General features: G+C 39.4%; 1 pseudogene; it reads right to left on the bottom strand.

Annotated features, from left to right (window-relative positions):
- Nucleotides 1-7653: 7653 nt before the first annotated feature.
- LOC150008780 (U4 spliceosomal RNA) lies at nucleotides 7654-7724 on the bottom strand (annotated as a pseudogene).
- Nucleotides 7725-12620: the final 4896 nt, after the last annotated feature.

Genomic DNA, 12620 nt, shown 5'->3' on the forward strand with positions numbered 1-12620 from the left:
CCAAAGAAAAATGACCCGCATAGTAAATCAGTAAAAGAACAGACAGAAGAGGCAGGAAGTTGCCTTTTGACTTATTTATACCTTCCAAATCTCATTTGAGTGCCTGTAACCGGCAGAACTTAATGCGTATCTAAAACTCTAACTACATGGGTGTCTGGAAAACATAGTCTGTAGTTTCTATCCTCTGCAGTGGAAAAGTATAAGAGAAGGATGTGAAAATGGAATTTGAGCCATAACATGACAAAATAATTTTTGTTATTTGCCCAGATAAATATTTTTATATTTTCTCCAGGTAATATGTATGAGTATATTAACTATGGGTTGCATTTATGAGAGCAGTGGGTTGAAACATATCTAAATCTAATATACAGAGAAAGAAAAAAGCAATGTATGGCAGATCTATATTATATGTGTATACTGTATGAAGCAGTAGGAAGCAGCACGCTGGGTATATATACCTCAGGAAAGAGAGGTGTAAAATAGTTTTGTGATAAAGGAAGAAATGCAAGAGAAAGTTTGCAAAAATAGCACTTATGAAAGTTGAAAACACTATAAACAGTATCTATTTTATAATATGCATGAATTATTAAAATAATTGCATACATATTCAAGTATATATTTCTCAAATGTACTACTATAGCCATCTATTGGAATGCTTCTCATTACCAATTTCAGCCTGGAAACCATAAAGAAAAGGGGATTCTGGGACATATATGGTATTTTTCGCTCTATAAGACACACTTTTTCCCCAAAAAGTGGGTGGCAATGTCTATGTGTCTTATGGAGCAAATATTGTGTCACAGACTGTGATGTGTATTTCCTGACCTGTCAGTGGTGGTTACAGCTGTTAGAAAAGGAAGTGGTGGGCCCACACAAAACCCCTGGGTATGCTTAAATGTCCCACTTTACTGCTGAATCTCAGGGTGACTGGTCAGTTGCCATCTGCCTCTGCCCATCACCCGGCACCTCGGAGATTGCAGAGAGCCACCTGACACTCCTAGGTACAACCACTGACCTGTTGAATTAGCTGAGGCTGATAATGTATATGAGGCACAGTGCCAATTGTCAATTGTCTTTGACACTGGGTGGAGTCTGTGACAGTAGAACTGCTTCCAATCACCAATCATTGTGTCTTAAGCTCTGCCAATCATGAGAGGCAGGTGGGTGGAGCTGAAATAACATGTTCTCGGCTGGCTACTGGCTCCCTTAGATGCTACAGCTGTCTCATCTACCTCCATACTGTTTCCAGCGCACACCAGATTTCTGTGTGAGGAGGCCAGCAGTAACTGGGTGAGCAGCCATAAATGCTGAAGTTTGTAGTATAGAAAGGGAGTTATGGTGGGGTCACTATTCTAGTAGTAACACAGGCACTGAGTGGATTAAGGGGTCTCACTAGCCATAACAGGCACTGGGGGTAGTCCGCCAGAACCTGTAACTGGGACAGTGATACTCTCAGTGACTGTTACAACTAGTGATACCTCTTAACTCCCTCAGTGCCTGTTATTAAAGTCCCCCATAAATTCCGGCACTAGTGATGATGAGTTCTTGGGGTTCCCAGAAAACGAGAGGAGTATTTGAATCTTAAAGTCTCTCCTCATTTGTTAATGACAGTGATGATGGTTCTTAATACCACTGTTGACTGCTGTTCGCTTTACATAGTTGAAATATTATTCCATTATATTTTATTAAATATTTTAGTACACCATTTGGTTCAGAATATATTTTTTTCTTGTTTTCCTTCTCTAAACCTAGGTGCATCTTGTGGTCAGGTGCATCTTATAGTGTGAAAAATACAGTCATTTCTGTTTCTTCCTCTGTGGTAGAGATATTATTTGAACCACACAAATCAGCACAGTCCTCCCTTTCTCAATTTAGAATCCATACACACTACCTTTTAATAATATCTCATCTTTAAGAAAAGGCATTTTTGTTATGATGTAACTATTTTTATCACAATCTAAGGTCTACCTTCTCTTGCCCCAAAATGAATCTTTCTTGATCTGAGTGATCTGAGTTCTAAATAATTTATTTTCTAATTTAATTAAAATTCTTTTTCATATTCTGACATACTTTGAGCTATAGTAGCCACTGTTAATCTACCTTGATATTAAGCAGGAGGGCAATGGGGGAGAGGAAAATCAGTTGATTATATACAAATACATACCTGTCAAGTTAGAAAATATTCATAAGTATTAGAGTACTAGAGCCTGTAAGCCCTGGCTGGTTTGGCTCAGTGGATTGAGCGTCGGCCTGCGAGCTAAGTGTCGCTGGTTCGATCTTCCAGTCAGGGCACATCAGAGAAGGAAAACTCTGACTCCAAAAAATCTCTGCTGCCTTGCGCCATACCTCTTCAGGGGAAAGGCTAAGGGAGTAAACCCCGACAGAAAATCCGGAGCCGGAGTCCCTAAGGCGGTTTGATGTTGTAGTCAACACCGGCAACTCCTGCGGCGCACCTGAAGCCAAGCTGTATTGACTCCATCTTTCCCTTGGACCCTTCAGCTGCGAAGAGAGGGGGGGGTCTGCTGCATGGGCAACAGCAGACCCTCCATATCACCCTGCCCAGGCTCTGTAGCTTCAGCTTCACTGGAGAGGACACTCCAGCGTCATCGTAAGATGTCGATTCAACACGGGAGGAGACAGATACCGTGTCACTCCCGAGTTGGACTGCACAGCCATTCTTGGTAGTGCAGATAGACTCTTAAGAAGCTACACCATCGTCTCTTGAGACGGACGGCTGCCGATGAATACTAGAGCCTGCAATATGTGGTTGTGTTTGGGTTTATGTTTTCCTCTTTTTCACCATCTATTCCATGTTCTCATCACTCTCAGCATGTGTTTATCACTATAATTTACCTACTGGAATTTCCAGAAGGGTCTAAATCAATAGTCCTGCCTCAATTGGGTTCTAAAGTGTCTACCCAAATATTGGTCATACCTGTAGGCAGGTAGAACATTCTGTGCTGCATCTTTTAGTGCTTCCTTATAAAATTAATGGAAAAATGCAGACCCTGTAGTCTAGCCATACTATTATTGGTTGGATTCTTTATATAGCTCCATTTTTCATGGGGACCAGATAGTCACTATCCCTTGGAAAATGTTGTCATATAGAAAGTTTAGCAGTGATCTCTACTGTTGGCAGTTTTTTGTTTGTTTATTTTTTAAACTCACAAATAGTTGCAGTCAAAAGATTCTTGGTGAGGATAAGAGCATACTGGTGTGATTGTATATAACATTCACCTTTGCTACAATAATAACTTATTCATAAACCCAATATTCAAGAACTGAATGATGGAAACAGAGACTGACTGACATCTGATGAAAAATTAATTTTTGTCCATATAATTACTGAAATCTCCTTCTGTAGTGGATTTCCTCTGGTGAATGTTTACATGGGACATGGATGTAATTTTACTTATGGTTTTCAAGAGGTCATGTACATGTTTTTATACATGATCTCCAATATTTAAATTATTCTAAGTCCCTGACCAATTAGCCAAACTATTATAATGGCTCATGAATCAATACAGATCCATATATCTGGTTATTTCTCTTTCAAGCAATGCAAATAACATAATGTGATGCTTTAACTTCTTTCCACTTGGAGTATATCCTTTCCTTACCAAGAAGTTATGCTATTTTGTTGATCATCTCTTGAATGGTGTCAAAATATTATGTAGAACTACCTGAAGAATACTCCAAGTATTGTTTTTCTAGGTCCATCAGACATAGGTAATTTTTCACGTGGCTATAGGTGGGTGTGGAAGCAAGAGTGTTGTGAGTGAAATTTGAAAAACATCTCATGAAAATTATTTGTGACTTCAGAATCCATTCTAAAACTATCTTGATTAATTTCACACAATGTGAAAAGTATCTCACAATGCTGCTTGGTACCTTAATATTTGTTGGTGAAGGATTCATTATCTGTTAGGGCCTTTTGAGCGAGGGGGCGGGGAGAGAAGTTAGATGATGAAGAGGGCATGGCTTTCTCCCAAAACCCTAAGGAAGTACAAATTAATTTCCCTAATGGGGAATGTAGATGTCTCATACATTATCTCTATCAGTCATAAACATTTCAAACACAACTGAATCTTCAGGATCATATGACCCAGTGATAGTGTGGACTTCCATAAGTGCAAATTCTTTCCCTTTATAGGTTGTTCAGTAAATAAACTAAAACAAAAAAAATGTGTGGCACAAGTTTCCAAATTAAAAAAAGAAAGAAAAAGAGAAAACAAAAAACAAACAAACAAACAAACAACAACAACAAAAAAAAACAAGCAAACGGCAACAACGAAAAACACCCAGGATCATTTTCCCATGTATGAGAGTACAAGTTGCAACAGAATTGTAGTTCACTGTCATATATCTCAACATGACATAGATCATTAGACTGTTATATATTTCACTGATGTGAAAGAGCCTTAAACCAAAGTAGACTATATTGTCAAATCACTGACACATACATAGTAACAGTTTCTAAGTTATTTTATTTTTCCCTCTTACCAAGTCCAATTAGCATGAGGTCATCAATACAGTGTACAGTGGATAGAGTGTTACCTTGAATAATAGAAAGATAAGCAAGATCTATAAGGACTAGTTTATGACAAAGGTAGGGAACTAACATAGCTCTACTCTAAGATAAAAACAAAAGCAAAAAAAGTATTCTCGGGATTAATAGAAGCATGCCAAGTACTATTAGAGGTATTAACTTACTCCTTTAAAGAAGCCAGTGGAACCTGCAATACATTGCAATTGGAAAAAGTTTCTGTAAACCCATTGTGATTCTTTAAGATCAGTATTTCTTTTTCTAATGGCAAATAGGAATTTGGGAATGTGAATGTAATATCCACCTTTGCATCTTTCAGGTATGTGATATTAATCTTTACAAGTCTTCAAGAATGTGGTGTTACTTTTGGTTTACTCTTTTGGCATGAGGGGAGAATTCCAGCAGTTTAAACTTAGCCTTTTCTATCCTGGTAGTCCACACATCATTTATCATGAAACTAATGTAGGGATTCTGACAGTTGTGGAATTTATCTGTTCATATTGTTCATCTAAGAACTGGAGAAAAACCAGAGTAAGTATATGACTTACCAGGTACACTGAAATGGACCAAGACCAAACCTCCATTTATCATCTCACTACCAATTGCCCCTCCTCTTACTGGTGGGCCAGAGCAGTGTTTTGGGTCCCAGGGAATTAACTTCAGTTCAGAGGGAGTGCTAAGTAGTATTCATGAATTTCTGTCTTCCTTTCCCCAAAACAAATTTACTCTGGCAAATGGGTTTAAGTCTCCTTGAGAAAGACAGGGAGGAAGTGTCGTGCTATGTAATTGCAGCAGCATTTCAAGGTCACTTCTGAAGTGGTACTTGCCTCTGTCTTTCATGGAGATTTGTGTTTGGAAATGGCTCACATGTGGGAATTGAAGTGAAGGTCCATGATTGTCTCAATGTCAAAAAGGTCATTATTGATTTCAAATATAATCAGAACAGAGAACCAATCATAGCTCATCATTTTTGAAGATTTTTTTCCCTTGAAATCATTTCTAGTAACTAGAGATGTATCAGTCAGTGGTCATTTAGGAATATAGAAGACTTCCTATAAGATAGAAATGCTAGAGATTTTAATACATAGAAATAGATGTTTATTCAATCATTGTAATGACTGAGGAGAAGGTTAGGGAAGATATTATAGCTGAGAATCTTAGCTTGTTAGTGAAAATCTCAATCCTAAGAAGCTCTGACAAACAATGTCTGCCTACAGCAGCAAAGCAGGTTATATACAGGACTTGACTTGGAAAAAATATCTTGAGTAGGCCCACAAGTGTGACTGCCACTACCTCTGGAAAACAACAGTATCCCCTTGGAAGATTTTAAGCTAGAGTCATAAAAGAAAGAAAGCTATGACAAATTAGCTCCCAGCACCTCTGTAATTGAGGGAAGGCCTTAAAAGTTGGTAGTAATTATGCTGGATTAATAACAATTTAGTACCAATATAAAAGATTCAGAAGGATTTCTGGTCTGACTATATAGAATAATGACTTTCCATTTTTAAATATATTTGTACTTTCTTAGAACTGATCATTTCATACTATTACTACTAAATTCTGAATGCCTCTAGAATACATACTTTAAGAGCAGGACCTTTTATATTTATTGATTTACTCTTAAATTCTAGAAAAGTACCTATTATTTAGTAGTTCATAGAGATAGATCTAATTATACATAATAAATTATATCTAGGTAAAATTCTGATGATTAAACATATTTCTTTATATAGAGCTGAAAATTATCTTTATAACCCTCTATTCTTTCATTTCTAGATCTAAGCCTTGGTAATATATAAGTTAAGTCCAATAATTTTTCCTAATGTCATCCTTTCAAGATTTGAAGACTTATTTTCATGTATCTAGTGCTCTGAAAGCTAAATCTCTCAATTCCTTGGAAACATATCTCACATGATATGATTCCAAATTACCTTTCTAATATTTTTCCTTTAAAAATGCCAAAGTTTTCCAATATCTCTCACAAATCCTCATAAATCAGGGTGTCTGGAACTAAAAAGGTTAGTTCCAAATTGTTTCAAACAGAATGTTGTTATTATTCACCTTATTCCACTGTATGTATATAGTAGAAGATATATATATATACACACATATATACATATATATATATATATATATATATATATATATATACACACACACACACACACATCCTATATATATATGACATGACAACCACTTCACTCAGTTGTTTAATATTGAACACACTGTCATACAAAACACATGTGCCACAGAAATGTTGCAACTAAAGCACATATACCTGTTTCTATAGACCTACAATTGGCTTAAGGTCTCAAATATACATGGTCTCTCTGAAAAGAAAACAGCCATTGCTAATATAATGAGAACAATTTGTGCAACACTCATGTAACCTGGAAGCTAAAAGAGTGGATATGAATGCACATGTGTGAACAATGACGACTTCACCGTCAGTGGGGATGATAGACACAATTGAGTGAGTGTGTGTACCATGTGGAGGTCACACTCAAAATGACTGAGTGAATAGCACAATAAATCTGCATGAAATTTTGTGTTAAGCTTGCACACTTCTCCACGGAAACTATTTGGATGATTCAGAAGGCTTTTGGGGAGGTTTAAATGAGTTCAGCACAAATAAATGTGTGGCACAAACACTTCAAAGATGGTGGAGAATCTGTTGAAAGCGATCCACATTCTGGAAGGCCTGCAACAAGCAGAACACCTGAGAATGTTCAGCGTGTATAGGCTGCAGTCAACAAAGACTAGTGACTGACAGTGCAAGAACTAGAAGCTGATCTGAGGATTCAAAAAAACTACCCTGCCCAGGATTTTGATGAGGAATCTTGGTATGGAACATGCTGTGGCAAAATTTGTTCTGTGGTTTCTGCTATTCGGACAGAAGAAACATTACATTGCAATTGCTAAAGACTTGATTCAAACTACTACCAATGAACTGGATTTCCTCAAGATAGTCATAATGATAGATGAATTGTGGGTCTACAGCTACGATCCAGAAATGAAGGCCCACTCATCCCAATGGAAGTCACTGGTTCTCCACTCCCAGAGAAGGTGCAGTGAAGTTGCAGCAAGATCAAGACCATGTTAACTGTGTTTTTTCAATTAGCAATAATTGCGCCTCGGATAAACCTCATTGGCTACAATACTGCCATTGTGCAAAGCTAACTGTGTTTTTTGATTGGAAAGGTGTCCATCACAAGTATGCCTCTCCAGGCCAAACAATGAATAAGGAGTACTGGTAATTGGCAGCTTCATCCAGACAACATGCCCACTCATGCATCTTGTCTCCTGAAGAGTTTTTTTTGTGAAACATCAAATCACCCAGATGACTCAGCCCCTCTACAGCCTAGACTTGGCTCCCTGTGACTTCTGGCTTTTTCCAAAACTAAAATCACCTTTGAAAGGGATAAGATTTTCAGAACATCCATGAGATTTAGAAAAATACAATGAAGCAGCTGATGGCGATCCCAAAAAGGTAATTTGCAGAGTGTTTTGACCAGTGGAAAAGACCCTGGGAGAACTGTGAGGTCCTAAGGTGCCTACTTTGAATAGGACTTAGGAATCATTTTACAATGTTTCTTGTTTCTTTTTTGATAAATGTCTCTATGTCTCATATTACATAGTGGCTGGATACTTTCCAGAAAGATCCTGTGTAGTTGTAAGAATTTATCACTATTAAAACATTCATTTCCAGGGGGTGAGGATGGTGGGGGATTAAGTAGCAGTGTTATCTGCTTTCTCCCATCACAGCAGGACTTGGAGTACAAACATGGAGCAGAGAGTGAGTGAGAGTGGCTTTCAGAGAGGGCAAACATGGATGGGAGCATGGGAGCAGTGTGGGTAAGGGCAGAAACCACGACCTGTACTCTCCAAGTGGAGTTACAGGGCTTCTCAGCCTGGCGCCTCTGCCACATGGAAATGGGCAGCTGCTGCCTGGCTCATTATCTGGGATCTGCTTGGAAACTGTGCTCCCACCATAGGCACCCTGACCAGTGAAGTCTGGGAGGGAGTCAGCAAGTAGGTTTGGTGAAATAGCAGGAGGTATGGGAAGACAGAGAATAGCCCAGACTGTAAGAAACTGTGTGAATTGAGACTTGGTGAGGACCCCGTGGGCTGGCAACCCTGTGCCTGCAGGCTCTGCCAAACAAAAATGCAGAACTGAGACACAGAGAGGGGCCCACATGGGGGGAAAGCTAAAGTGGAACCCCAGAATTGGTAGGGACCCCGGGCAGGTAACTCTGCACCTGCATGCATGCACCAAAGCTCTGCCAAACAAAAATGCAGAACTGAGCCACAGAGAGGGGCCCACATGGGGGGAAAGCTGAAGTGGAACCCCAGAATTGGTAGAGACCCTGGGAAGGCAACTCTGCACCTGAATGCATGCACCAAGGCTCTGCCAAACACAAATGCAGAACTGAGCTGTGGAGAGGGGCCCATGTGGGGAAAGCTGAGGGAGAACCCCAGACTTGGTGGGGACCCAGGGCAGACAACCCTGTGCTTGTGCACGTGCAGACACCAAGGCTCTGCCAGGCAGGGACGCTGGCTGGTGCTGCAGTTTGGAAGTCACATAGAGACTTCTTTGGAGGAGGAGCAGAGTCAGGATCCAAGACTGGGCAGGGGCTATGAGCATGCACACTGGCTTGCTGGGAGAGTAATGTTTCTAGACAAGCATGAGGAGCACTGGGAGGGTGCTGCAGGAACAGTGAGGAAGACCCAGTTCAGTGTAGCTCACAGCAGAGAGCTGCGGCAGACCCATGGACAGAGAATAGCAGCCCCAGAATCCAGCTAGATCTCCTCACAGCCAGACAGCCAGAAAGGAAGATATGAAACCTATGGAACTTTGACCAGGGGTGGATCTAGAAAGAGAAGAAAGTGGTAAAAAACCAGATATTACTTGGACAAATTCCACCATGATATTTTTCATGAGCTGTTATCTTGCCATCCTAGTTTATGCATTTTAAGTCACTAGTTGTTATATTATAGTTTATTACAAATATCATATGTTGCTCCTCCATTGTATTACCTCACCTTAACATCCATCTCCTCTTCTTACTTTGGTCTTAAAATTCTATCTTCTCTCCTACTATGAACAAGTATCCATTTTTTCAGCTTAAGTTTGAAAAACATTTTCCCTCTCTTAGCCTGGTTTTCACACCTCATTCTTAGTATAACTAACCCCTCTATCATCTCAAATGCACTTACCTTTCCTCTTAAACTTTTCTTTCTTAATCTTCCCCTCTTATTCCCATCCCACTTATATCAATCATAGCCCAAATGTTGTACTGGAGAAAAGCTCTTTCTTTAATCTGTTTCATACCTTCTCTCCCTCTTCCTTGTCTTCCTCTTCTTCTTCTTTTTGTTTATGCTCTCTCTTGTACTAAACATTTAATATATAAATTCTGTATAAACCTAATACTATACACTTCTACTCTCTCACTTAATTCTGCCTTCCTCCCTCCCTTCATCAATGTACAATGTAAATATGACTTACTGTCTCACCTTGCCTTGTCCTTACTTGCTATTATTACTCTTCCACCTTCTCTCTCCAAATTATCTTTCTTTCAGTTAGCCAACTCTTATCTGTTTTTCCTTTAGTATAGTATTAATCTCTTTATGTCTATACTAATACTGGCTCATTTGGTGCTGAAAGTGTGATTGTGGGTGGGGGAAATTTTTGAGGGTGTGGATTTCTTGTCTGGATTGTGTGTTTATTTTTAACAGCACCTCCACAAAATAATTCAAGACAAGGTGGTCAGAGTGACTCTCAATCAACTAGCCAGAGGGAAGGTTCCACTAAAGAATGACACAACAACCAAAACTGAAATACAATCAGACAGCCTAAACAAAGGGCATAAAGGGCATCCCAAGAGCATCAACCTCAGCAGATCAAAGAAAATGTACCACAGAATCCTACAGGTCTCTTATTACAGAAGGTCACACCATGAAGGCAAGAAATCAAGGCAGGCAAATATAAGAAACAAAAACAAACTATAAGAGACACCTAAAATGGGGAGACAAAGAAATAACCACCCAACAAAAGGAAAGAGGAATCCTCAGAAAGAGTGCTAGATGAAACAGGGGCAAGCAAACCATCAGACATGGAATTCAAAAGAATGGTTATAAGGAAGCTCAATGAACTCGACAAACTCAGAGAAAATTACAACAATCTTCATGGGAATTACAGAGAACTCCAGGGAAACTATGAAGAACTCCAGGGAAGCTACAAGGAACATACTGAGAACTACATCAGCATTAAAAAGTACAAAGAAATTATCAATAACAGCCATGAGTAAATGAAGAATACAATTTCTGAACTGAAGAACACAGTAGAAGGAATAAAAAGCAGGCTAGAGTAAGCAGAAAATTGGATTGGTGAGCTGGAGGACAACATAGAATAAAATTCCCAGACAGTGCAACAAAATTTTAAAAAAGAATGAAAAAGAATGAAAAGGGTTTAATAGAGCTGCAGGACAACATGAAAATTAACAATATCTGTATCAAAGATACCAGAGAGAGAAGTGGAGAGAGGGGTAGAAAACCTGTTTGAAAAGGTAATAACAGAAAACTTCCCTGATTTGAGGAGAGGAAAAGTCACACAACCCAAGAAGCACAGAGGGTCTCAATGAAGACAAACCCAAAGAGGGTCACTGCAAGACACATTATAATTAGAATGGCAACATTCAAAGACGGAAAATCCTAAAGGCAGCAAGAGAAAAACAACAAATAACATACAAGGAAGCTCCGATAAGACTATCAACTGATTTCTCAACAGAAACACTGCAAGCCAGAAGGGAAGGGCAAAAAATATTTCAAGCAATGAAAAACAAAGGCTTACAAACAAGACTATTCTATCCATTAAGGATGTCATTTAAAATGTAAGGTGAAATAAGTAGTTTCTCAGACAAAAGACAGCTAAAGAATACATTTCCACCAAACCATCATTGCAAGAGATGTTAAAGGGACTACTTTAAAAAGAGGAAGAAAGAGAGAGAGAGAAGAACAGAGGTACAAAGAGAAACAAATCACAATGAATAGGTACCTATCAATAATAACCTTAAATGTAAATGGATTAAATGCTCCAATAAAAAAGCATAGGGTAGCTGAATGGATAAGAAAATATGACCCACATATATGCTGTCTACAAGAGACTCACCCTGGCTGGTTTGGCTCAGTGGATTGAGCGTCGGCCTGCGAGCTAAGTGTCGCTGGTTCGATCTTCCAGTCAGGGCACATCAGAGAAGGAAAACTCTGATTCCAAAAAACCTCTGCTGCCTTGCGGCATACCTCTTCAGGGGAAAGGCTAAGGGAGTAAACCCCGACAGAAAATCCGGAGCCGGAGTCCCTAAGGCGGTTTGACATTGTAGTCAACACCGGCAACTCCTGCAGCGCACCTGAAGCCAAGCTGTATTGACTCCGTCTTTCCCTTGGACCCTTCAGCTGCGAAGAGAGGGGGGGTCTGCTGCATGGGCAACAGCAGACCCTCCATATCACCCTGCCCAGGCTCTGTAGCTTCAGCTCCACTGGAGAGGACACTCCAGCGTCATCGCAAGATGTCGATTCAACACGGGAGGAGACAGATACCGTGTCACTCCTGAGTCGGACTGCACAACCATTCTCAGCGGTGCAGATAGACTCTTAAGAAGCTACACCATCGTCTCTCGAGACGGACGGCTGCCGACGACAAGAGACTCACTTCAGAATAAAAAATCTACACAAAATGAAAGTAAAGGGATGGAAAAAATTATTTCAAGGATATGGACATAAAAATAATTGGGGATAGCAATATTTACATCAGACAAAATAGATATCACAACAAAGTCCATAAAGGCGACAAAGAAGGACATTTCATAATACTTAAGGAAACAATCAATCAAGAAAATATAACCCTGGTAAATATATATGCACCCAACATAGGAGCACCCAAATAAATAAGGACATTCTTGGAAGACGACCAGAAGGATATCAATAGCACCACACTCATAGTAGATTTTAATACACCATTATCAAGAATGGACAGATCTTTGAAGCAAAGAGACACCAAGGATATTGAGGCATTGAA

Source organism: Furipterus horrens, unplaced genomic scaffold, assembly GCF_987537825.1.
Source record: "Furipterus horrens unplaced genomic scaffold, mFurHor1.1.pri manual_scaffold_5, whole genome shotgun sequence".
In the NCBI taxonomy this organism is placed as follows: Eukaryota; Metazoa; Chordata; class Mammalia; order Chiroptera; family Furipteridae; genus Furipterus; species Furipterus horrens.